Raw genomic sequence first — 24,229 nt, 5'->3', positions numbered from 1 at the left:
GAAAAGAAAAGAAAAGAAAAGAAAAGAAAAGAAAAGAAAAGAAAAGAAAAGAAAAGAAAAGAAAAGAAAAGAAAAGAGAGGGAGGGAGGGAGGGAGGGAGGGAGGGAGGGAGGGAGGGAGGGAAGGAAGGAAGGAAGGAAGGAAGGAAGGAAGGAAGGAAGGAAGGAAGGAAGGAAGGAAGGAAGGAAGGAAGGAAGGAAGGAAGGAAGGAGAAAATTAGAAAAATATGGTGGCAAAAATGAAAAGTATCCCAGAAAATTTGGAAGATGAAGTTCATGAAATCTCCCAGAAAGTGGAGTGAAAAGAAAGAGATGAAAAATGAGAGAAAGCCGGGCGCGGTGGCTCACGCCTGTAATCCCAGCACTTTGGGAGGCCGAGGCGGGCGGATCACAAGGTCAGGAGATCGAGACCACGGTGAAACCCCGTCTCTACTAAAAATACAAAAAAAAATTAGCCGGGCGCGGTTGTGGGCGCCTGTAGTCCCAGCTACTCGGGAGGCTGAGGCAGGAGAATGGCGTGAACCCGGGAGGCGGAGCTTGCAGTGAGCCGAGATCGCGCCACTGCACTCCAGCCTGGGCTGGGCGACAGAGCGAGACTCCGTCTCAAAAAAAAAAAAAAAAAGAAAAAGAAAAATGAGAGAAAAACAGAATTTAAAAATTCGTGGTCTGGTGCAATGGCTCACACCGGAGGTGGGCAGATCACCTGAGGCCAGGAGTTCAAGACCAGCCTGGCCAACATGGTGAAACCCCGTCTCTACAAAAAACAAAAATTACACTTTGGGAGTCTGAGGCGGGTAGATCACCTGAGATCAAGAGTTCAAGATCAGCCTGGCCAACATGGTAAAACCTTGCATCAACTAAAAATACAAAAATTAGCCAGTCGTGGTGGTGCATGTCTGTAGTCCCAGCTACTTGGGAGGTTGAGGCAGGAGAATTGCTTGAACCCAGGAGGTACGGTGGCTCACACCTGTAATCCCAACACTTTGGGAGGCCAAGGCAGGTGGAACACAAGGTCAGGAGTTCGAGACCAGCCTGGCCAACATAGTGAAACTCTGTCTCTACTAAAAATACGAAAATTAGCTGGGCGTGGTGGCGGGCGCCTATAATCCCAGGTACTCAGGAGGCTGAGGCAGGAGAATCGTTTGAATCCGCAAGGCGGAGGTTGCAGTGAGCTGAGATGGAGCCATTGCACTCCAGCCTGGGCGACAGGGCGAGACTCCATCTCAAAAAAAACAAAATACAAACAAACCAGTAGACAGAAAATCAGTTCAGTATATGGAAGACCCGGACATATTATCAACAAATTTGAGCTAATTGACATTTATAGGTCATTTAATCTAACAACAGAACACACAGCATTTTCAAGAGTACATGGAGCATTCATGAGGATAAATGATATTCTGATCCACACAGCAAGCCTCAACACGTTTAAAACAATTGAAATCATAAAAGGTATGTTCTCTGACCACACTGGATTAAATTAGAAATGAATAACAGAAAGATACCTAGAAAATCCCCCAAATATTTGTAAACAGCACTCTTCTAAATAACGCAGGGTCAAAGAGGAAGTCACAAGGGAAATGAACAAATAGTTTGAATTGAATAAAAATAAAAACACAACATATAAAAATGTATGGGACACAGCCAAAGTGGTGTTTAAATGAAAAAAAATTTTTTTTTTTTGAGACGGAGTCTCGCTCTGTTGCCCAGGCTGGAGTGCAGTGGCCGGATCTCAGCTCACTGCAAGCTCCGCCTCCCGGGTTTAGGCCATTCTCCTGCCTCAGCCTCCTGAGTAGCTGGGATTACAGGCGCCCGCCACCGCGCCCGGCTAGTTTTTTGTATTTTTTAGTAGAAACAGGGTTTCACCATGTTAGGTTTCACCAGGATGGTCTCGATCTCCTGACCTCGTGATCCGCCCGTCTCGGCCTCCCAAAGTGCTGGGATTACAGGCTTGAGCCACCGCGCCCGGCCTAAATGAAAATTTAAACATTAAATTAGAAAACAAGGAAATTTCAAATCAGTAATTAAATATTCCACTTAAAGAAACCAGAAAAAAGAAGAGGAAATTAAATCCAAAGCAAATAAGGAAGGAAATAAAGTAGAAATGAAATGGAGAACAGAAAAACAATAGAGAGACCAGGCACAGTGGTTCACACCTGTAATCCCAAAACTTTGAGAGGCCAAGGCAGGTGGATCACGAAGTCAGGAGTTCGAGGCCAGCCTGACCAAAGTGGTGAAACCTTGTCTTTACTAAAAATACAAAAATTAGTCAGGTACGATGGCGGGTTCCTGTAATCCCAGCTACCTGGAGGCTGAGGCAGGACAATTGCTGCAACCTGGGAAGCGGAGGTTGCGGTAAACTGAGATCACGACACTGCGGGAAGGGGAAGGAGAAAGCGAAGGGGAAGGGGAAAGGGGAGGGTCAGTGAAACCAAAAGCTGGTTCTTTGAAAAGATCATTAAAAATCAATAAACTGCCGGGCGCGGTGGCTCAAGCCTGTAATCCCAGCACTTTGGGAGGCCGAGACGGGCGGATCACGAGGTCAGGAGATCGAGACCATCCTGGCTAACACGGTGAAACCCCGTCTCTACTAAAAAATACAAAAAACTAGCCGGGCGAGGTGGCGGGCGCCTGTAGTCCCAGCTACTCGGGAGGCTGAGGCAGGAGAATGGCGGGAACCCGGGAGGCGGAGCTTGCAGTGAGCTGAGATCCAGCCATAGCACTCCAGCCTGGGCGACAGAGCGAGACTCCGTCTCAAAAAAAAAAAAAAAAAAAAAAAAAAAAAAATCAATAAACTGCTAGACAGACACATTAAGAGAAAAACTATATTAAAAAACTGGTGGCCGGGCGTGGTGGCTCACGCCTGTAATCTCAGCACTTTGGGAGGCCGAGGCAGGTGAATCACAAGGTCGTGAGTTCAAGACCAGCCTGGCCAATATGGTGAAACCCCGTCTCTACTAAAAATACAAAAATCAGCCGGGTGTAGTGCATGCACTTGTAGTCCCAGCTACTCGGGAGGCTGAGGCAGGACAATTGCTTGAACCCAGACGGCAGAGTTTGCAGTGAGCCAAGATCACACCACTGCACTCCAGCCTGGGCAACAGAGCGAGATTCCATCTCAATAAATAAATAAATAAAAAATGATAAAGGAGATTAGGTCATTGCTTGTAGGAGCTGCCAGTTAGGGGAGAGATTGACTACAAAGGAGCCAGAGGGAACTTTTAGGGAATTAGAAATGCTCTATATCTTGATGATGATGATGCACATAATTCTGTACACTTATCAAAGCACACAGAACTGTACACCTATGCCAGGTGCGGTGGCTCACACCTGCAATCTCTACTTTGGGAGGCTGACATAAAAGGACTGCTTGAGGCCAAGCGTTCAAGGTTGCAATGAGTTATGATGGCACTACTGCACTCCAGTCTGGACAACACAGCAAGACCCTGGCCACCCCCCACAAAAAAAGAAGAAAGAAAATAAAATATGAATGCATTTTAGTATTTTATGTAGAAGGACTATCTTATAAACTTTTTGTTTTAGATGTGTGTCCTGGATTGCAGAGTATAATGTGTTATTTTACCCCATGAATTATGGTTTTATAAAAAGAAAGAGGCCAGGCATGGTGGCTCAGCCTGTAATCCCAGCACTTTGAGAGGCTGAGGCGGGCAGATCACCTGAGGTTGGGAGTTCAAGACCAGCCTAACCAACATGGAGAAACCCGGTCTCTACTAAAATTACAAAATTAACCAAGTGTGGTGGTGCATGCCAGTAATCCCAGCTACTCGGAAGACTAAGGCAGGAGAATTGGTTGAACCTGGGAGGCGGAGGTTGCGGTGAGCCAAGATCGCGCCATTGCATTCCGGCCTTGGCAACAAGTGCGAAGCTCCGTCTCAAAAAAATAAATAAATAAAAAGAAAAAAGAAGAAAGCAAGCCCTTGTCCGAGAACATGCCGCGGTCTTTCCCACCTCGGGACTTTCGGACCAGTGTTCTCTCTGCCTGAAGTGCTGGAGCATTCTTCTACTTCAGGTCGCCTCCTTGGGGAGCTCTTTCCAGGCCACTCTATCAAGTAACTAAATCTCTCCCCACTCTCTATCTCTGTCTATCACACTATTTCCTTCATATCACTTACTCTAATCTGTCATCATTTTACTTCTGTGGTAGTACGTGGAGCCTGTGGACCTGTAAATTGCATCAGATAGCTGCTTTCTCCAGTCCCACCCCAGTAGTTTTAGAGATGGAGCTCCCCTGTGTTACCCAGGCTGCAATGCCAGGACTATTCACAGGTGCAGTCATTGAGCACTACAGCCTCCAACTCATGGGCTGAATGCAGAGCTTAGAGCTTGCAGTGAACGCCAATAATGAGTTCTTCGGCAATTCCAGCTGACTGGGGCCGGGGGGCAGTTCTTCTAAGAGAGTCTGCCCCCGCATCTGTCTGCCAAGTATTTATGGCAAGGGCTTGTTAAACCACATCCACTGGATGGCTTTTTTGAGGTCGGGTTGTGAGACACCTGTGGCCCTGTAAAAAGCACTCAGACTGTATTCTCAGGAGGCTATTTTCAGCGTTCCTTATCACACCACACACTCCACTCTCTGTCCTGTTTTCAGGGTCAAGGAGTTTCATTCTCACACACAAATAACATACACACAGTGCCTCAGTATTTTCCATGCCCCGACCTCAAATGCCATGTACGTAAGCTTGAATATGTTGCCGTGCGCACCACCCCCCACATCTCCCCCTTTTTAAACAAAGCCTGCGGGTCATCCAATGCAAGGTAAGCTTCTATCATTCTTCCCTGGTCATAGATGTGTTGGGTGGCAGTACAGAGTCATCTGCAGATGCCTAGCAAACAGATACAGAAAGAATAAGTACAACAGCCATCACCTAAATGCATATGTTTAACCCACACTACCAAGTGTTAGGGTTTAACCATTGAAAACCTTCTTGTAATTGCTGAACGGTACTTGTTAGTAGTTACTGTGACTATTCTTCAAGTTATTTCTTTAATTTACACTCAAGAGTGGAAATCTGAGAAGACAAATGGTTGTGATAAGCCCCTCGTAGAGGTGCTTTTACTCTCTCCCAAGCATATTGGGAGGTACTATATGGCAGCGGTGTGACACAGATATTATATTTCCAATCACAATGTAAATTTTGACGGGTAATGAATGCCTGCTGCTGATTCCCCAGCTATTTCACAGCAGTTTCAAGAGCCTTCAGGCGAGACAGAATAGTTTTATCAATATTTACCTGTTCTTGAAGTTCATGGGTTACATTATATACCATGTTGACTTACCACTGAGGCTGTGTAAATAGATTGTCAGAGAAACAGCTGTAGTAGCGGCAGTTGCTAATATAATAATAGCTGAGCCTAAAAAGGCAATTAAAGTGGCCAGAAATATTTTTTTTTCCAAGTATGAGACAATGCTTTTTTTGTTTTGTTTTGTTTTGTTTTGTTTGTTTTTGAGATGGAGTCTTGCTCTATCACCCAGGCTGGAGTGCAGTGGCGCAATCTCGGTTCACTGCAAGCTCCGCCTTCCGGGTTCACGCCATTCTCCTGCCTCAGCCTCCCTAGTAGCTGGGACTACAGGCGCCTGCCACCACTCCCAGCTTATTTTATTTTTTGTATTTTTAGTAGAGACGGGGTTTCACCGTGTTAGCCAGGATTGTCTTGATCTCCTGACCTCGTGATCCTCTCGCCTCTGCCTCCCAAAGTGCTGGGATTACAGGCGTGAGCCACCGCGCCCGGCAGACACAATGCTTTTCTAAATAGCTGCAGGGTGGAATCTCCCTCCCAGCTCTGGGTTAAATTTACAGGCAACCACAATTCTGCACGCCATTTTAAGATCATGACATAGGTTATATTCAACTGGGTAACATTTTCATGAGACAAGCATGTAGCATACCAATTACTGGAAGAGACTTTAATACTATGAAAGGATTGATTCTGCTCTATGTTAGGAACACCTTGCCCAAACAAGAGTATGTAAGGGTGTGTAGTACAAATTAAGACTGTGTCAGTAACATTATTATGCCAGGAGAGGGTATAGTTGCCACCACTAGTAATATACTCACCATGTGAAAAAACCCGTTCAAAAAAAGGAAGTCCTAATCTCTAAATTTGGATATGAGCAGGGCTTAAAGCTTGTTTCCTTTTCAGTTGTAATATTGATCCTGAGGTCAGGAGATCAAGACCATCCTGCTAACACAGTGAAACCCCGTCTCTACTAAAAATACGAAAATTTAGCTGGGCGTGGTGGCGGGCACCTGTAGTCCCAGTTACTCAGGAGGCTGAGGCAGGAGAACGGCGTGAAACCGGGCAGCAGAGGTTGCAGTGAGCCGAGATCGTGCCACTGCACTCCAGCCTGGGCGACACAGCGAGACTCCGTCTCAAAAAAAAAAAAAAATTTTTTTTGGTCCTGAAAGCCCATACTCTGACTAGGTAATAGAATTATTGGAGGGACTTCCAAATCCAATAGTTTGATTTGCAGACATAAGATTACCATGGGGACCCCAATCAAGTAAGGTGCCATTATCAAACAGGCCCTTGACTCGGTGCAGGTTGTCTGCACAGCGACCACTGGACGGCCTCAGACTTATATTGCCAGTCCCTACTTGGATAGCATATAGGAAGATTAGGCAGTTGTGTAGCTTCATTAGACACCTCAGTAAGATTAGTGGTAACAGCAGAAATAAAGGTCAAGTTTGCAAGCTTAGTATCCCTTTTGGGCTGATAGTAAAGATACTCCTGAGGAATGAGAGTAACACACTTATGTGCTATTGTGCAAAAACAAAGAGAGGGATTACTAGACAATAAAATCAAGAAGTCATTAAGTTTAATCCATCCCAAATTTTTTTTTTTTTTTTTTTTTTTTGTTTTGAGACGGAGTCTCACGCTGTTGCCCAGGCTGGAGTGCAATGGCGCGATCTCGGCTCACTGCAAGCTCCGCCTCCTGGGTTCACGCCATTCTCCTGCCTCAGCCTCCTGAGTAGCTGGGACTACAGGCGCCCGCCACCACGCCCGGCTAATTTTTTGTATTTTTTTTAGTAGAGACGGGGTTTCACTGTGGTCTCGATCTCCTGACCTTGTGATCCGCCCGCCTCGGCCTCCCAAAGTGCTGGGATTACAGGCTTGAGCCACCGCGCCCGGCCCCATCCCAAATTTTCAGTTAAGGGTAAGACAGGGGCATCCGTCGACCTTCTGTCCAAGAAGTATCATTAGATGACAAAGGCAGGTCAGCATCCCACCATGTAATAACATTAAAAACAGGGGGATTTAGAACATGACTCCAATAAACATGTTCTTGAGCTTATCCCACTTGGCAAAGGACAAGAATTACCAGCCACCCCAACATCCATGTCTGTCTTACTTTCTCAGAAGTTTCCCCAGTTACCGTCGGACACATAAGAGACCAATTCTTGGGGCCAGGCGCGGTGGCTCAAGCCTGTAATCCCAGCACTTTGGGAGGCCGAGACGGGCGGATCACGAGGTCGGGAGATCGAGACCATCCTGGCTAACACGGTGAAACCCCGTATCTACTAAAAAAATACAAAAAACTAGCCGGGCGAGGTGGCGGGCGCCTGTAGTCCCAGCTACTCGGGAGGCTGAGGCAGGAGAATGGCGGGAACCCGGGAGGCGGAGCTTGCAGTGAGCTGAGATCCGGCCACTGCACTCCAGCCTGGGAGACAGAGCAAGACTCCGTCTCAAAAAAAAAAAAAAAAAAAAAAAAAAAAAAAAAAAAGAGACCAATTCTTTGCAGTTGCAGGGGCTTCCACAGCTGCATGCCAGAGAGGTACTTGCTGATCCAATTTCTTTTTTTTTTTTTTGACAGAGTCTTGCTTTGTCACCAGGCTGGAATGCAGTGGTGCAATCTCAGCTCACTGCAACCTCTTTCTCCCGGGTTCAAGAGATTCTCCTGCCTCAGCCTCCTGAGTAGCTAGGATTACAGGTGCATGCCACCACGCCCGGTTAATATTTTTTTTGTATTTTTAGTAGAGACAGGGTTTCACCATGTTGGCCAGGATGGTCTCGATCTCTTGATTTTGTGAGCCGCCTGCCTTGGCCTCCCAAAGTGCTGGGATTACAGGCGTGAGCCACCGCACCCGGTGATCCAGTTTCTTTCGCTGTCCCCAGGTAATGTCAGGTGCTTTCTGAGTCATCAACGTCATTGTTCGTTCTCCAACAACCCGGCCTATTCTCGAGAAGAGCCCCATATTCCCCCGTTTTTGTTTAATAAGATATATGTTAAGAGTTTGATGAGCTTGTTTAATAATGGCCTGACTGGTCGAGTTGTAAGGAATATTAGTTTTGTGTTGTATGTGCCAAAGTTGTAATGCATATGCAAATAGAATACTAAGATAGCAAGGTCCATTATCAGTTTTTATAGTGTGTGGAAAGCTTAAAGTCATAATAGATTTAAACAAAAGAGCAATTGCATCTTTAGTTTTTTCTCCGGTTGGGAGGATAGCATGTATCAGGCCTGTGCCGTAATGTGGAGAGATTTGAAACATCCAAAGGGCGGATACGGAGTAACATCAATTTGCCAAATAGCGTTAGGCACTAGCCTTCATGGGTTGGCACCAAGGCCTAAGGAAAACGGGGAAAGAGAATGCGGTTGGCAATCAGGACAAGTTTTATTAATCATGTGAGCTTGAGTAAGTGTCAAATGAAACTGTTGTTTAAGACTGCGGGCGTTCTGATGAAAAAAAGCATAATCAGCTTGAGCTTGCAGAAAAGCAGGAGAATCTGCAAACCACATCTATGGTCATACTAGAGCATCAGCTCGAGCATTCTTTTCTGATAAGGGACCAGGTAGCCCAGAATGAGAGCTGAATATATGTGATCTAAAGAGGGTGACGACAGCGGATACAGAGGAGCTCTTGTGCCACAAGAAACAAAGCTAGTAGGAGTTCATTTGTAATGGAAGATCTAAATGAGTAATACTATCCACCGCATAAGTGGAATTACTAATTATATTTATGTTTTGGTGAGGAAAATTTGTAAGGCCAATATCAGTGCACGTAATTCTGCCTGTTGCGTAGATTTTAAAATGCTCTTGGAATTTGTGCTGCCAGTTCTGCATGGCATCTTGCCACACTATATAGTTGCTTTTTCAGTTTTCTTTTTTTTTTGAACCATCTGTAAAGACAGTGGTGGCATGAAGTAAAGGCTCAGAGACAACAATAGATGCAAATTTAACAGGCACAGTTTGTAAGAAGTTCAGGAGCTTAGAGGCTGGTAAATGAAAGCTGATATTACCAATAAAGTCAGCCATTGCTACTTGCCAATCAAGATCACAAGCTAAGAGAGTATGAAATTGTTCCTTGCTTAAAGGTAGGAAAAGAGTAGCAGGGTCATATCCTGACAGCTAGATGCAACGTTGGCATCCCTTTATGAGAAAGAAGCTATTAAATCTGTAGTCTTTTGTACACGTTTAGAGGGATTATGAGACAGATACATAACATATAAAATACAGAAATGGCAAAAGATAAAGCCTACCTGTTCAACTCAGGCATGGAAGGGAAGGATATTTTAAATAATTTTTACTATATTTTGGCCCTTGAAAGTCATTAGAATGTGACTGCAAGTCACCGGGATAATAAACCTGCACTGAGTTAGCTTAAGTGTGTTAAAAAAAAAAAAAAGGGGGAAAAAAAGAAAAACTCTAAAAAATGTCTTTTGGTGTTAGCCATTTTCCTGCATCAGCCTTTAGCTGGAATATCTTAGAAGTGAGCTTGGGAAAGTAGGGCTGTGACTGGTTTCTTTTTATTTGTTCTGAGATCCTTAGGCAGCTTCTCTTTTTAATGGCCTGCCACTAGTTGCTGCCTTTACCCTGAGAGGAAGGAAAGAAGACTGCAAGTGGCACTAAGAGGCCAGAGAAGGACCAGGTGGTAAAGTGTGTGTGTAAGCGTGGAGGCTGGAGGCAGGAAGGTAACAGGCTGGGGGAAAACCACTCCCCTTATCTTCTAGGCCACCTATGCCTGCAGCCAACCCTGTTAGGTAAGGTACTGAAAATATACTGGGCTTTTTATTATTTTTACCACCCTCAAGCAGAGAGGCTCAGGGGAGAGCAGACAAGCAGCACAGGGTCTGCTTTGAAGTTTTCTTTTTTCTTTTTTTTTGACAGAGTTTCGCCCCGTAGCCCAGGCTGGAGTGCAGTGGTGCGATCTCGGCTCACTGCAAGCTCTGCCTCCCGGGTTCATGACATTCTTCTGCCTCAGTCTCCCGAGTAGCTGGGGCTACAGGCGCCTGCCCCAATGCCCGGCTAATTTTTTGTATTTTTAGTAGAGACGGGGTTTCACCATGTTAGCCAGGATGGTGTCGATCTCCTGACCTCGTGATCCGCCTGCCTCGGCCTCCCAAAGTGCTGGGATTACAGGCATGAGCCACCGCGCCCGGCCTGAATTTTCTTAGCCACAGTGCTTTTAAACATTTTACAAAAAAGCGAAACAAACATTCCGTACTGCTGCATGTATCTTCTGAAGATGACAGCAGCTGGCAGAGCTCGTCCACCTCAGTCTAGTTAGCATTTAAATGTGGCTATGGGAGAGCATCCCTTATTAGCGGGCTCCTCCCCAAGGGCTCTGTACTCTAGGCAGCTCCACACTCCTTCGCCCACCTTAGGCTAGTAAGGTCGCGGTGTACACGGACTGTTTCTTAGCCCTTTCCCTAGGGGGCCAGGGAAGACGAGGAATTGCTTGTCAACTGAGACTTGTGAGGGATGGCAGGGAAGGGCAGAAGTAGGAAAAGCAGCAGCACAGCAAGCAGCAGGCCACTTCCTGGGCAGAGTTACTAAGGCAGGTGACCATGGTGAGGAGGATCCTCAGGACTGGGCTGGAGCTGCCTGCAGCCACCCGGGGACTCGGTCTGTGCCTTTTGGCCTCCTCTCCGTCACCACAAACCCAGAAAGGGGCAACCTGCCCAGACTGCCAGTGACCATATGGGCACTCCGTGGCATCTTAGCAACTCTCCTGCTCCAGGCCTCTGTGGGCAGCAAGAAAGCTAGAGCTACCTGGGATAAACCCCAGGAGGCAGCATGCAACTTCCCCTTATATTCCAGGGTATTCGAATGTTATACCTAGTCCCAACACCAGGCCGTGGGGGCTACTGTCCTACTTTCAATCCAGCCATAGCCTGAGCTAAAAGAGTAGCCTTATGTAAGTTACCTCCAATGCCATTGCAAGCCTTAATATATTCAGCTAAATGAGCCTTCCCTCTCAGGGGTCTAATAGCAGTTTGACACTCTGCATTAGCATTATCGTATGCAAGAAGGTGTATTACAACATCCTGAGCTGTTTTATCAGTTATGGCTTTATACACAGCCTCTTGGAGCTTAGCAATAAAATCAATATATGGTTCTTTAGGTCCTTGTTGGACAGAACTGAAAGAAGGATATTTTTCCCCTGTAACATTTATCCTTTCCCAAGCCCGTAAGCACACAGGGCGCAGCTGAAAAATGGCAACATCCTCCGTTACTGCTTGATTCTCTAATAGACCCCAGTTAAGGCCAACTCCCATTCATTGTTCAAAGGAAACAGGCACAGGTGACTGTGCTTGTGTTTTTTCCCTTGCCTGAGTTTGAGCTTCATCAGCCCATCAGGTTTTAAACTGTAAATACTGAGATGGAATGAGAACAGATTTTGTCAAAGCATCCCAATCATATGGTATTAACCTATTATCAGAGCCACATTTTTCAACAAAGTTTGCACAAAAGGAGAGTTTGGTCCATATTGACTAATGGTTTGCTTAAATTCTTTTAATAACTTAAAAAGAAAAGTGGCCCAATTAGCTATATTCTGTCCTCCTTGCTGGGTTATAGTAACTGGAAATTGCCATGCTTCGAGGTCTCCCTCAGCTCTAGCTTTTTGAATAGAATTTCCTATAGCACCATCAACTGCTCCAGGTTTTAATGTTGCAACTACAGGAGCAGAAAGTTTTTCAGCTAATTCATTTTCTCACCCATTAAGGGGAGAGGGAGGAGGTGGTCATTCACTTAATTCAGCAGGTGGAGTCGACCGGCTAGTAAAACATACCTTTTTTATAGTTTTCCTTTCTTTAATCTCCTCCTAGCTGTTCCTTACACTCAGAATCTGTGGTTTTTTACACCTGTCCTCCTCTTCCTCATCTGAATCGCCCTCATCATCTGTTTGAAATGGCTCAAGAGCTGCTTTTATTAGCACCCACATTGACCAAATGGAAACTGGAATTTCTGTTCCATCTTTATACGCCTTTTTAAAATCTCTTCCAATTCTCTCCCATTCATCCAATTCCATAGTCACTTGTTCTGGAAACCATGGGCGAAACTGCTCCACTGTACTAAAGAGTGGTAACAAATTCTGAGTACTCACTTTCACTCCCCCTCTTCATAATAAATGCCTTAAGAAATTCAAATAAGCAGAATGTTTGCTTTCACTCTGTCCCATTGTTACCCTGGTTTTCCGCCAAGCTTCTTTCAATCATCCTCGGGTGTCCTCTGACGATGCATCCTCCACTTTCACATGCTCTAGGTTCCTTCACCAGGGTCTTCGTCACCCCACGTTGGGCACCAGGAATGTTGGGTGATCAGACCCAACACCAGGCCGTGGGGGCTACGAAGTCCAGCAGAGTCAAAGGAATGAGAAAACACAAGTTAAGACTTGAGAAAGTGGGACCAGGGAGCCAACGCTAGTATGGAGGCTGCGAAGGTCCCGAGCTCTGGGAGCCCACGCTATTGACTGGTGATCAAACAAAGAAACAGGTGGTGAGGATGTGGGGGTTGAAAGGAAGATGTATCAAGTGAATGAACTACAGCTGTGATGGTTTAGCATTTTCTTTGAAACGTATGGCTACTTGAGATAATAGGAGAGCTAGAAGCAAGGAGCCAGCAAGTCTGGACACATTCCAAAGGCCCCCAGGGGTTTTACCGTGGACCCGGGACATGTTCCAGGCCCTGCCTCAGCTTCTCTCCCAACACTCAGCTTTTCTCCCAACACAACCTAGCTTAAAGGATCCTCACATGCTACAGTGATGACTCTGTGCATAGACCAAGGAAGCAGAAGCTGTGGTAGCCGGTAAAGTACTTCCTTGGTGGTCAAATTCTGGAGGGCTAAATGTGTGTGTGTGCACGTGAGTGACCAACAACCCTGCCTGCGGTGTTGTTTGTGTGGATGGTGACAAGTCCTACTGCTGGATGGAGAGTGGGTCCTCTCCACGGTTCCATAGCTACCTCATATGGCTTAGGGCGGCTCCTGCCGTGGGATTTATACCAGCATGCCAACACTAAGAGGGGCCTAATTCTCCTTTAGGGGAACAGCCAGAGAGGACAGCACGAGTGGGAAGTGTGCAAAGGACCTTCAGAGAGGGAAAGCAGGGAAACAGGTCAACCTCCCAGAACAAGCAAGGCAAGACACCCCTGGTTTGAGGGGTTGTGCCTTCCAGGACAGGCAAGACACACCTTGGTTTGAGGGGTTGAGCCTTCCAGGACAGGCAAGGTGACACATCCCTGGTTTGAGGGGTTGAACCTCACACAAACCCCGCCTTTCTTCTTAGGGGAAGATAAGAGTAGCTCTACTCCCACCAGTCCCTTCCCTAGGGGAAGAGGAAGGATAGGGGAGAACAGCAGCATAAGCAGCTGGCAGAGGCAAGGAAAGACCAGCAGAGAGAGAGGGGAACAGAGAGGAGAGAAAAAAGAGAGAAGGAAAAGAGAGAGAAAGAGAAGGGAAAACAGGAAGGAATTATCTACACCAACCATTTTTTTTTTTTTTTTTTTTTTTAAGATGGAGGCTCGCTCTGTCGCCCAGGCTGGAGTGCAGTGGCATGATCTCGGCTCACTGCAAGCTCCGCCTCCTGGGTTCACGCCATTCTCCTGCCTCAGCCTCCCAAGTAGCTGGGACTACAGGCACCCGCCACCACGCCCGGCTAATTTCTTGTATTTTTAGTGGAGACGGGGTTTCACCGTGTTAGCCAGCATGGTCTTGATCTCCTGACCTTGTGATCTGCCTGCCTCAGCCTCCCAAAGTGCTGGGATTACAGGCGTGAGCCGCTGTGCCCGGCCCCATCTATACCAATTTTAAGTTAATTTGAACTAAACAAGGTCTTATTAACAGCAAAAGATAATTGAAATCCCAAACTTACAAGGTTTTCAACAAAAGTAAAGTTTGCTAAAAGTTAACAGTGTAACATATATTATCCTAACTTCTAATCTTAGGCAGTCTAATCCACAAACATGAAGGAAGTTCGCTTTGGAAAAGAATGGCTGCCAGGCACCGTGGCTCACGCCTGTAATCCCAGCACTTTGGGAGGCCAAGGTAGGCAGATCACAAGGTTGGGAGATCGAGACCATCCTGGCTAACATGGTGAAACCCTGACTCTACTAAAAATATAAAAAACTAGCCGGGCATGGTGACAGGCACCTGTAGTCCCAGCTACTCGGGAGGCTGAGGCAGGAGAATGGTGTGAACTTGGGAGGCGGAGCTTTTAGTAAGCCAAGATCACACCACTGCATTCCAGCCTGGGCGACAGAGCGAGACTCCGTCTCAAAAAAAAAAAAAAAAAAAAAAAAAAGGCTGGCATGGTGGCTCACACCTGTAATCCCAGTGTGTTCCTTCTGGTGGGTTCTTGGTCTCTCTGACTTCAAGAATGAAGCCGCGGGCCCTCGCGGTGAGTGTTACAGTTCTCAAAGATGGTGTGTCCAGAGTTTTTTCCTTCAGATGTTCTGATGTGTCCAGAGTTTCCTCTTTCTGGTGGGTTCGTGGTCTTGCTGACTTCAGGAGTGAAGCCACAGACCTTCGCAGTGAGTGTTAAAGCTCTTAAAAGGTGGCGCCTCCGGAGTTGTTTGTTCCTCCTGGTGGGCTCGTGGTCTCCCTGGCTTCAGGAATGAAGCCACAGACCCTCATGATGAGTGTTACAGCTCATAAAGGTAGTGGTGACCCAAAGAGTGAACAGCAGGAAGATTTATTGTGAAGAGCGAAAGAACAAAGCTGCCACAGCGTGGAAGGAGACCAAAGCGGGTTGCTGCTGCTGGCTCGGGTGGCCTGCTTTTATTCCCTTATTTGGCCCCATCCACATCCTGCTTTTTAGTCCATTTTACAGAGAGCTGATTGGTCCACTTTACAGAGTGCTGATTGGTCCATTTTTACAGAGTGCTGATTGGTGGGTTTACAAACCTTTAGCTAGACACAGAGTGCTGATTAGTGCATTTACAATCCTTTAGCTAGACAGAAAAGTTCTCCAAGTCTCTTTACCCAATTAGCTAGACACAGAGCGCTGATTGGTGCGTTTACAATCCTTTAGCAGCCCAGCGTAGTGGCTCAAGCCTGTAATCCCAGCACTTTGGGAGGCCCAGACGGGCGGATCACGAGGTCAGGAGATCAAGACCATCCTGGCTAACCCGGTGAAACCCCGTCTCTACTAAAAAAATACAAAAAACTAGCCGGGCGAGGTGGCCGGCGCCTGTAGTCCTAGCTACTCGGGAGGCTGAGGCAGGAGAATGGCGTGAACCCGGGAGGCGGAGCTTGCAGTGAGCTGAGATCCGGCCACTGCACTTCAGCCTGGGCAACAGAGCAAGACTCCGTCTCAAAAAAAAAAAAAAAAAAAAAAAAAAAAAAAAAATCCTTTAGCTAGACAGAAAAGTTCTCCAAGTCCCCATCCAACCCAGAAGCCCAATCGGCTTCACCTCTCACCAGCACTTTGGGCGGCGGAGGCAGGTGGATCACAAGCTCAGGAGATCAAGACCATCCTGACCGACATGGCGAAACTCTGTCTCTACTAAAAATGCAAAAAAATTAGCCAGGCATGGTGGCGGCCGCCTGTAGTCCCAGCTACTCAGCTACTCAGAAGGCTGAGGAAGGAGAATAGCATGAATCTGGGAGGCAGAACTTGCAGTGAGCTGAGATCGTGCCACACTGCACTCTAGCCTGGGTGACAGAGTGAGACTCCATCTCAAAAAACAAAAAAGGTGGGGGAAGAAATATGTCTACAAAGTGTTATTAAAACTAAGTTTGGCTGGGCGCGGTGGTGCAAGCCTGTAATCCTAGCACTTTGGGAGGCCGAGACAGGCGGATCACGAGGTCAGGAGATCGAGACCATCCTGGCTAACCCAGTGAAACCCCGTCTCTACTAAAAAATACAAAAAACTAGCCAGGCGAGGTGGCGGGCGCCTATAGTCCCAGCTACTTGGGAGGCTGAGGCAGGAGAATGGCATAAACCCAGGAGGCGGAGCTTGCAGTGAGCCGAGATCCGGCCACTGCACTCCAGCCTGGGTGACAGAGCAAGACTCCGTCTCAGAAAAAAAAAACAAAAAACAAAAAAAACAACTAAGTTTAACATTAATAGGCCGGGAGCAGTGGCTCACGCCTGTAATCCCAGCACGTTGGGAAGCCAAGACAAGCGAATTGCCTGAGTTCAGGAGTTCGCGACCAGCCCGGGCAACAAGGTGAAACGCCGTCTCTACTAAAATACAAAAAAATTAGCTGGGCGTGGCACCATGTGCCTGTAGTCCCAGCTACTGGAGGCTGAGGCAGGAGAACTGCTTGAACCCGGGAGGCAGACGTTGCAGTGAGCTGAGATCACCCCACTGCACTCCAGCCTGGGTGACAGAGTAAGACTCCATCTCAAAATAATAATAATAATAATAACACAAATATAAAAGTGAAATTTCACTTATCTGGTCTAAAAATCATACAGGAAGCACTGTCAAATATAAAACGGTGTTTGGCGTTCTTTGGTCTAAAAACTAATAAAAATAAGTGCTAAAGGAAATTTCTCAGTAAGAAGGCATCAATGACTATAAAGTCCACTGCTAATGTCCTCACATTTAAAACAAAAGGTCAATTTCTTAGAAATTATGTGCTTGGGCCGGGCACGGTGGCTCAAGCCTGTAATCCCAGCACTTTGGGAGGCCAAGACGGGTGGATCACGAGGTCAGGAGATCGAGACCATCCTGGCTAACATGGTGAAACCCTGTCTCTACTAAAAAATACAAAAAACTAGCTGGGCGAGGTGGTGGGCGCCTGTAGTCCCAGTTACTTGGGAGGCTGAGGCAGGAGAATGGCGTAAAAACCCAGGAGGCGGAGCTTGCAGTGAGCTAAGATCCGGCCACTGCACTCCAGCCTGGGCGACAGAGCGAGACTCCGTCTCAAAAAAAAAAAAAAAAAAAAAGAAATTATATGCTTGGTTTATCTTCCACTTTCCTTTCCCTCAAAACTAAAAGTCTTTTAGCACATGTACCACCCCTAGAATTTCCGGTAAACCAGCACCAGCCTGAAGATCACGTTGTCATCAAAGGGTGGAAAGAAGGAAAACTCGAGCCAGCCTGGAAAGGACCCTACCTTGTGCTGCTAACCACTGAGACTGCTGTTTGTACAGCGAAAATGGGATGGATTCATCACACTTGGAGTCAAGAAAGCGCCACCCCCTCCAGAGGTGTGGGCTATAGTCCCGGGGGAAACCCTACCAAACTAAAGCTAAGAAAAATTTAACTCTTTCATCTATTCTATTACTCTTCTTTCCTCTCTCTATTGCTGACCATCTAGTTATTAACATAACCAAGTCAATTTCATCTCAAACTATTGCATTTAATGCTTGCTTTGTTTTACCCCGTGGGAACTTGCCAAGTCAAAGACCGCTCTCTACTTCAGAAAAGTACCTCTGTCTGTCCTGACTCTCCTCAGACTGGGCATTAGTAAATTAGGACCACTGAATCCAGGGGGATTTCAATAAAGTCCCCAGTGTCAACCAGGAGTCTTGACCTCTGATGTAGAGCTTTTATGCTGTAGTTGGTCCAGCGTTCTGTGGATCACTAAAGAGCAAGTATGGATTGCCCCAACCAGTTTTTGTAATTTCGTAAAACCACACATTCATTTTACTAGAGGATCATAGAAGTTAAAGACTTAAAAAACATTTTGGCAATTAAGACAGGATACCAAGATGCAAATGCCTGGTTGGAATGGATCAAATATTCTGTCCACGTTAAACAAAAGCAATTGTTACGCTTGTGCACTCGGCAGGCCAGAGGCCCAGATTGTCCCCTTTCCACTAAGGTGGTCCTCTAGTCGACCAGGTGTGGGCTGCATGGTAGCTCTTTTCCAGGATTCTACAGCCTGGAGTAACAAGTCATGCCAAGCTCTCTCTCTGCTATATCCCAAAGTCTGGCACCCTGCGGGTCAGCCCCCAAGGGCCATCCAGCTTCTGTCTCCCAACACTAAGTTCACTTCATGTCTCTCCCAACAGGAAGGAAACTTAGCGTTCCTTGGAGACCTGAAAGGATGCAGTGAGCTTAAGAATTTTCGGGAACTTATCATTCAGTCAGCCCTTGTTTATCCCCAAGCGGATGTGTGGTGGTATTGTGGTGGACTTTTACTGGACACTCTGCCAAATAACTGGAATGGCACTTGTGCTTTATTCCAATTGGCTATCCCTTTCACCCTGGCATTTCATCAACCAGAGGAAGGAAAAATAAGATATCATAAAGCAAGAGAAGCCCCTTATGGGTCTTTCGACTCTTATGTCTGTTTAGACACAATTAAGAGTCCCACAGGGAATACTAGATCAATTTAAAGCCCGAAATCAAATCGCTGCAGGATTTAAGTCAATATTTTGGTGGGTGACAATTAATAAAAGTGTAGATTGGATAAACTACATCTATTACAACCAACAGCAATTTATTAACTACACTAGAGATGCTGTTAAAGGAATAGCTGGGCCGGGCGCAGTGGCTCAAGCCTGTAATCCCAGCACTTTGGGAGGCCGAGACAGGCGGATCACAAGGTCAGGAGATCGAGACCATCCTGGCTAACATGGTGAAACCCCGTCTCTACTAAAAATACAAAAAACTAGCCGGGCGAGGTGGCAGGTGCCAGTAGTCCCAGCTACTCGGGAGGCGGAGGCAGGAGAATGGCGTAAACCCGGGAGGCAGAGCTTGCAGTGAGCTGAGATCCGGCCACTGCACTCCAGCCTGGGCAACAGAGCGAGACTCCGTCTCAAAAAAAAAAAAAAAAAAAAAAAGGAATAGCTGAACAATTAGGGGCTACTAGCCAGATGGCTTAGGAAAATAGCGTCAAGGGTGTCCATGTGAAGAGACCAAACAGGCTTTGTGTGAGCAATAAAGCTGTTTATTTCACCTGGGTGTAGGCGGGCTGAGTCCGAAAAGAGTCAGCAAAGGGTGGTGGGATTATCATTTGTTCTTATAGGTTTGGGATAGGCATACAAAGTACATTCTTAAGGGCAGGGAAGAATATTACAAAGTACCTTCTTAAGGGTTGGGATGAGTAGAATATTACAAAGTACCTTCCTAAGGACAGGGGAGAATATATTTATCAGTTAGGGTGGGGCAGGAACAAATCACAATGGTGGATTGTCATCAGTTAAGGCAGGAACTGGCTATTTTCACTTCCTTTGTGGATCTTCAAATGCTTCAGGCCATCTGGATGTATACGTGCAGTTCACAGGGGATATGATGGCTTAGCTTGGGCTCAGAGGTGAAAGGGTGGCCTACCCCTCCACACCTGTGGGCATTTCTCGTTAGGTGGAACGAGAGACTGGAGAAAAGAAATGAGACACAGAGACAAAGTATAGAGAAAGAAAAAGTGGGCCCCGGGGACCAGCGCTCAGCATACAGAGGACCCATGCCGGCACCGGTCTCTGAGTTCCTTTAGTATTTATTGATAATTATCTTTACCATCTTAAAGAAAAGGAAGTGGCAGGATAATAGGATCATTATAGGGAGAAAGTCAGCAGTAAGACATATAAATAAAGTTCTCTGTGACATGAATAAGTTTAAGGAAAAGTGCTCTGCCTTGATATGCATATGTAAATATCTCCATAAACCTTTTTAGTGCATAGAGAGCAGCATTGCACTAGCAAGTCCCGCCTTTCGCCCTAAGGTGGTTTTCTCCTTTCTCAGTAAATAGAACATACAATCAGGTTTTACACGAGATGTTCCATTGCCCAGGGACGGGCAGGAGACAGATGCTTTTCTCTATCTCAACTGCCAAGAGGCCTTCTTTCCTCTTGTACTAGTCCTCCTCAGCACAGACCCTTCACGGGTATCAGGCTGGGGGACGATCAGGTCTTTCACTTCCCACAGGCCATATTTCAGACTATCACATGGGGTGAAACCTTGGACAATACCTAGCTTTCCTAGGCAGAGGTCCCTGTGACCTTTGGCAGTGTACGACCTTTGGCAGTGTACGTGTCCCTGAGTACTTGAGATTAAGAGAATGGTGATGACTTTTTTTTTTTTTTTTTTTTTTTTGAGACGGAGTCTCGCTCTGTGGCCCAGGCTGGAGTGCAGTGGCCGGATCTCAGCTCACTGCAAGCTCCGCCTCCTGGGTTTACGCCATTCTCCTGCCTCAGCCTCCCGAGTAGCTGGGACTACAGGTGCCCGCCACCTCGCCCGGCTAGTTTTTTGTATTTTTTTTAGTAGAGACGGGGTTTCACCGTGTTAGCCAGGATGGTCTCGATCTCCTGACCTCGTGATCCGCCCGTCTCGGCCTCCCAAAGTGCTGGGATTACAGGCTTGAGCCACCGCGCCCGGCCGAGAATGGTGATGACTTTTAACCAGCAAGCTGCCTTCAGGCACTTGTTTAACAAAGCACACCCTGCACAGCCCAAAATCCTTTAAACCTTGAGTCACCACAGCACATGTCTCTTGCAAGGACAAGGTTGGGGGTAGGGTCACAGATTAACAGCATCTCAAATACAGAACAAAATGGAGTCTCTTATGTCTACTTCTTTCTATATAGACACAGTAACAGTCTGATCTTTCTTTCTTTTCCCCACAAGAGGCCTGACAAATAGGACAGCCTTAGACATGATATTAGCAGAAAGAGGAGGAGTCTACACCATGATTAAAACTCGATGTTGCACCTTCATCCCAAACAACACCACCCCTAATGGAAGTATAACAATGGCATTGCAAGGTCTGACTGCTCTATCCAGTGAGTTAGCCAGCAACTCAGGGGTAAATGACCCCTTTACAGGATGGCTAGAAAAGTAGTTTGGTATATGGAAAGGAATAATAGTCTCAATTTCTATTTCCCTCACTGGTGTAATAGGTGTACTTATTCTTGTCGGGTGCTGTGTCATACCATGCATCCGTAAGTTGATGCAGAGGCTCATAAAAATGGCACCTACTAAAACCTCCCTTAACTATCCTCCACTTTATCCAGAGAAGCCGCTGCTTTTGGAAAATCAAGCAAAACAACTAAGCTAAGACATATTTTAAAAGTTTGAAAAGAAAAGCTGTAAGGAAATACAAGGGGAGGGGTTGTTAGATGTGAGTTCTAAATTTCTTTTCAAAGAATTAATGTGTCAGTATGTTCAATTCTTTGCCTTCTGCTTTTAAACTTTACTTCCTTGTAAAGCAATCTTTTTTGATTACCTACCCCACCTTGACTCATTCGGATCACCTGTTCCACCCTAACTCATTTCAATTACCTGCTACCTGCTCTGCCCTGACTCCCACCAAAGCACTCACCCCGTCATTCTCTTTAAATTAGCCAATCGGAATTAGTTTAGCCTGTGCGGTCTAACCCTAGCCAATAGGGGAAGGACATAGCAGCAGCGGCCACGTGCATCAGGGATAAGAACCCCTTCCTCCACCTTGTCCAAGTGTGCGCTCACCATTGTTCCATCTGTAAGGGTGTACCCTTCTATATAGAAATACCTTGCCTTGCTGAGAATTAAAAAGAAAATTTTATATTTGAATGCTATTCCTTTTGTGGCACCGAAACTTTGTATATAACAAGGGAAACAAAACAGAGGAGGCCAGAAGGCTGATGCTGGAAGTAGGAAATGAGAACTTGCATATGAGGGATACAATCATAATCAGCCACTTTCCTTCAGTCCTGAAGGCACCCCTCCAGGGTTTGTCCAGGAGATGCGGCCACCCCATCATACAAATGTTCGCTGACCGGGGGTCTTATCTAAGAACGGACTTTTGGGCAGATTACAATCTTTTTTTTGAGATGGAGTCTGGCTCTGTCGCCCAGGCTGGAGTGTAGTGGCTGGATCTCGGCTCACTGCAAGCTCCGCCTCCCGGGTTTTACGCCATTCTCCTGCCTCCGCCTCCTGAGTAGCTGGGACTACAGGCGCCCACCACCTCGCCCAGCTAGTTTTTTTGTATTTTTTAGTAGAGACGGGGTTTCACCGTGTTCGCCAGAATGGTCTCGATCTCCCGACCTCGTGATCCGCCCGTCTCGGCCTCCCAAAGTGCTAGGATTACAGGCTTGAGCCACCGCGCCCGGCCCAGATTCCAATCTTTAAGGCGGATGGGAGGCGCTGTTGGCTGAATGGAGCCAACAAATGCAGGTCCCTTTAAGGGTGGAGGAAAGGAGGCAATGGCTTTTCTATAGAGAGAGGAAAAGGCTCCAGTTCGTCCTTATCCTCACTAGAAAAAAAAAATCCTCCTTATGCCCTGCAGAAGGGAATGAAGTAGAGAGAGGAGCACCCTCCTGCTGTTCTGGTTCCTATTTTTCCTCACTAGAAAAAATCTCTTATTCCCCATAGAAGGGAATGAAGGGAGGAGAGGAATCTCTCCCTTTAAATCTTCTGAATTCTTTTCAGGTGGAGGTAATAGGCGTTCTAACTCCCCACGATCTGGCAAATTAAGAAGATACAACGCAGATGGTCAAAATAGTAACATTAGTAAAATGACCTTGCTCATATCCTCTTTCCAGGCAGCGACCTACCTGCTCCCGTAACTTTAAATTTAAGGTTCCTTGATCAGGAAACCAAGGACATTCCTGCCTAATTAAAAGCATAAGATTGGGCCGGGCGCGGTGGCTCAAGCCTGTAATCCCAGCACTTTGGGAGGCCGAGACGGGCGAATCACGAGGTCAGGAAATCGAGACTATCCTGGCTAACCCGGTGAAACCCCGTCTCTACTAAAAAAATACAAAAAGTTAACCGGGCGAGGTGGCGGGCGCCTGTAGTTCCAGCTATTCGGGAGGTTGAGGCAGGAGAATGGCGTGAACTCGGGAGGCGGAGCTTGCAGTGAGCTGAGATCTGGCCACTGCACTCCAGCCTGGGCGACAGAGCGAGACTCCGTCTCAAAAAAAAAAAAAAAAAAAAAAAAAAAGCACAAGATTGTGTAGAGCTTCAGGCTCTACAGTGCACTGGATAGCCTGAAGTAGCTGTTGCACTGTTTTAAAAAATACTTTCTGAGGCCAGGAGCAGTGGCTCACGCCTGAAATTCCAGCACTTTGGGAGGCTGAGGCGGGCGGATCACGAGATCAGGAGTTCGAGATCAGCCTGACCAACATGAAGAAACCCCGTCTCTACTAAAAATACAAAATTTTTTTTTTTTTTTTTTTTTTTTGACGCGGAGTCTTGCTCTGTGCCCCAGGCTGGAGTGCAGTGGCGCGATCTCGGCTCACTGCAAGCTCCGCTCCCCCGGGTTCACGCCATTCTCCTGCCTCAGCCTCCCGAGTAGCTGGGACTACAGGCGCCCGCCACCTCGCCCGGCTAATTTTCTTGTATTTTTAGTAGAGACGGGGTTTCACCGTGTTAGCCAGGATGGTCTCGATCTCCTGACCTCATGATCCGCCCGTCTCGGCCTCCCAAAGTGCTGGGATTACAGGCTTGAGCCACCGCGCCCGGCCTAAAAATACAAAATTTAACCGGGCGTTGTGACGCGCACCTGTAATCCCAGCTACTCAGGAGGCTGAGGCAGGAGAATCACTTGAACCAGGGAGGCGGAAGTTGCAGTGAGCCGAGATCGTGCCACTGCACTCCAGCCTGGGTGACAGAGTGAGACTCCATCTCAAAAAAACAAAACAAAAAAAAAAAAAAACAACAACAACAACAAAAACACTTTTTGTTCTTTGTTCATTTCCTGACCCACGATAACCGAACCCCTGGTATTTTTCGCGTGGGTCCTATCCACCTGATGGCAGTCAGGAGTGTCTCTTACTGGGATTCTCCGAAAATTGATGTGCTCTCCTCCTTCACGCATAACTTCAAGGCGATCGTGTCGCCTTGCAGAGTTTATAGCTCGCAGTGAACGCCAAGAATGAGTTCTTAGACAATGCCAGCTGAGTGCGACCGGGGGAGCGTGGGGGGGCGGGGGCAGTCCTTCTAAGAGGGCCGGCCGCAGCGTCAGTCTGCCAAATACTTATTGAAAGGGCTTGTTAAATCACAAACATCCACTAGATGGCTTTTTTGAGGTCAGGTTGTGAGACACCTGCGGCCTTGTAAAAGCACTCAAATCACATTCTCAGGAGGCTATTTTCAGCGTTCCTTATCTCACC

The 24,229-nt window shown here is 46.8% G+C and overlaps 2 protein-coding genes across 2 annotated transcripts in view; both read left to right on the top strand.

The window, feature by feature from the left end:
• DAXX (death domain associated protein) overlaps positions 1 to 24,229 on the top strand; it is a 104,478-nt gene that overhangs the window by 60,265 nt on the left and 19,984 nt on the right. The window lies entirely within an intron of this gene.
• The window catches only part of WDR46 (WD repeat domain 46), a 62,221-nt gene continuing 59,223 nt past the window's right edge, over positions 21,232 to 24,229 (top strand). Inside the window, exon 1 of the mRNA XM_050787621.1 lies at positions 21,232 to 21,241. The gene's annotated coding sequence lies outside the window, so the exon portion shown is untranslated. The remainder of the gene's footprint in view (positions 21,242 to 24,229) is intronic.

This window comes from Macaca thibetana, chromosome 4, assembly GCF_024542745.1.
Source record: "Macaca thibetana thibetana isolate TM-01 chromosome 4, ASM2454274v1, whole genome shotgun sequence".
Lineage (NCBI taxonomy): Eukaryota > Metazoa > Chordata > Mammalia > Primates > Cercopithecidae > Macaca > Macaca thibetana.
Note: the sequence above shows the minus strand (reverse complement) of the source record. Positions and strands in the feature narration are given on the sequence as shown.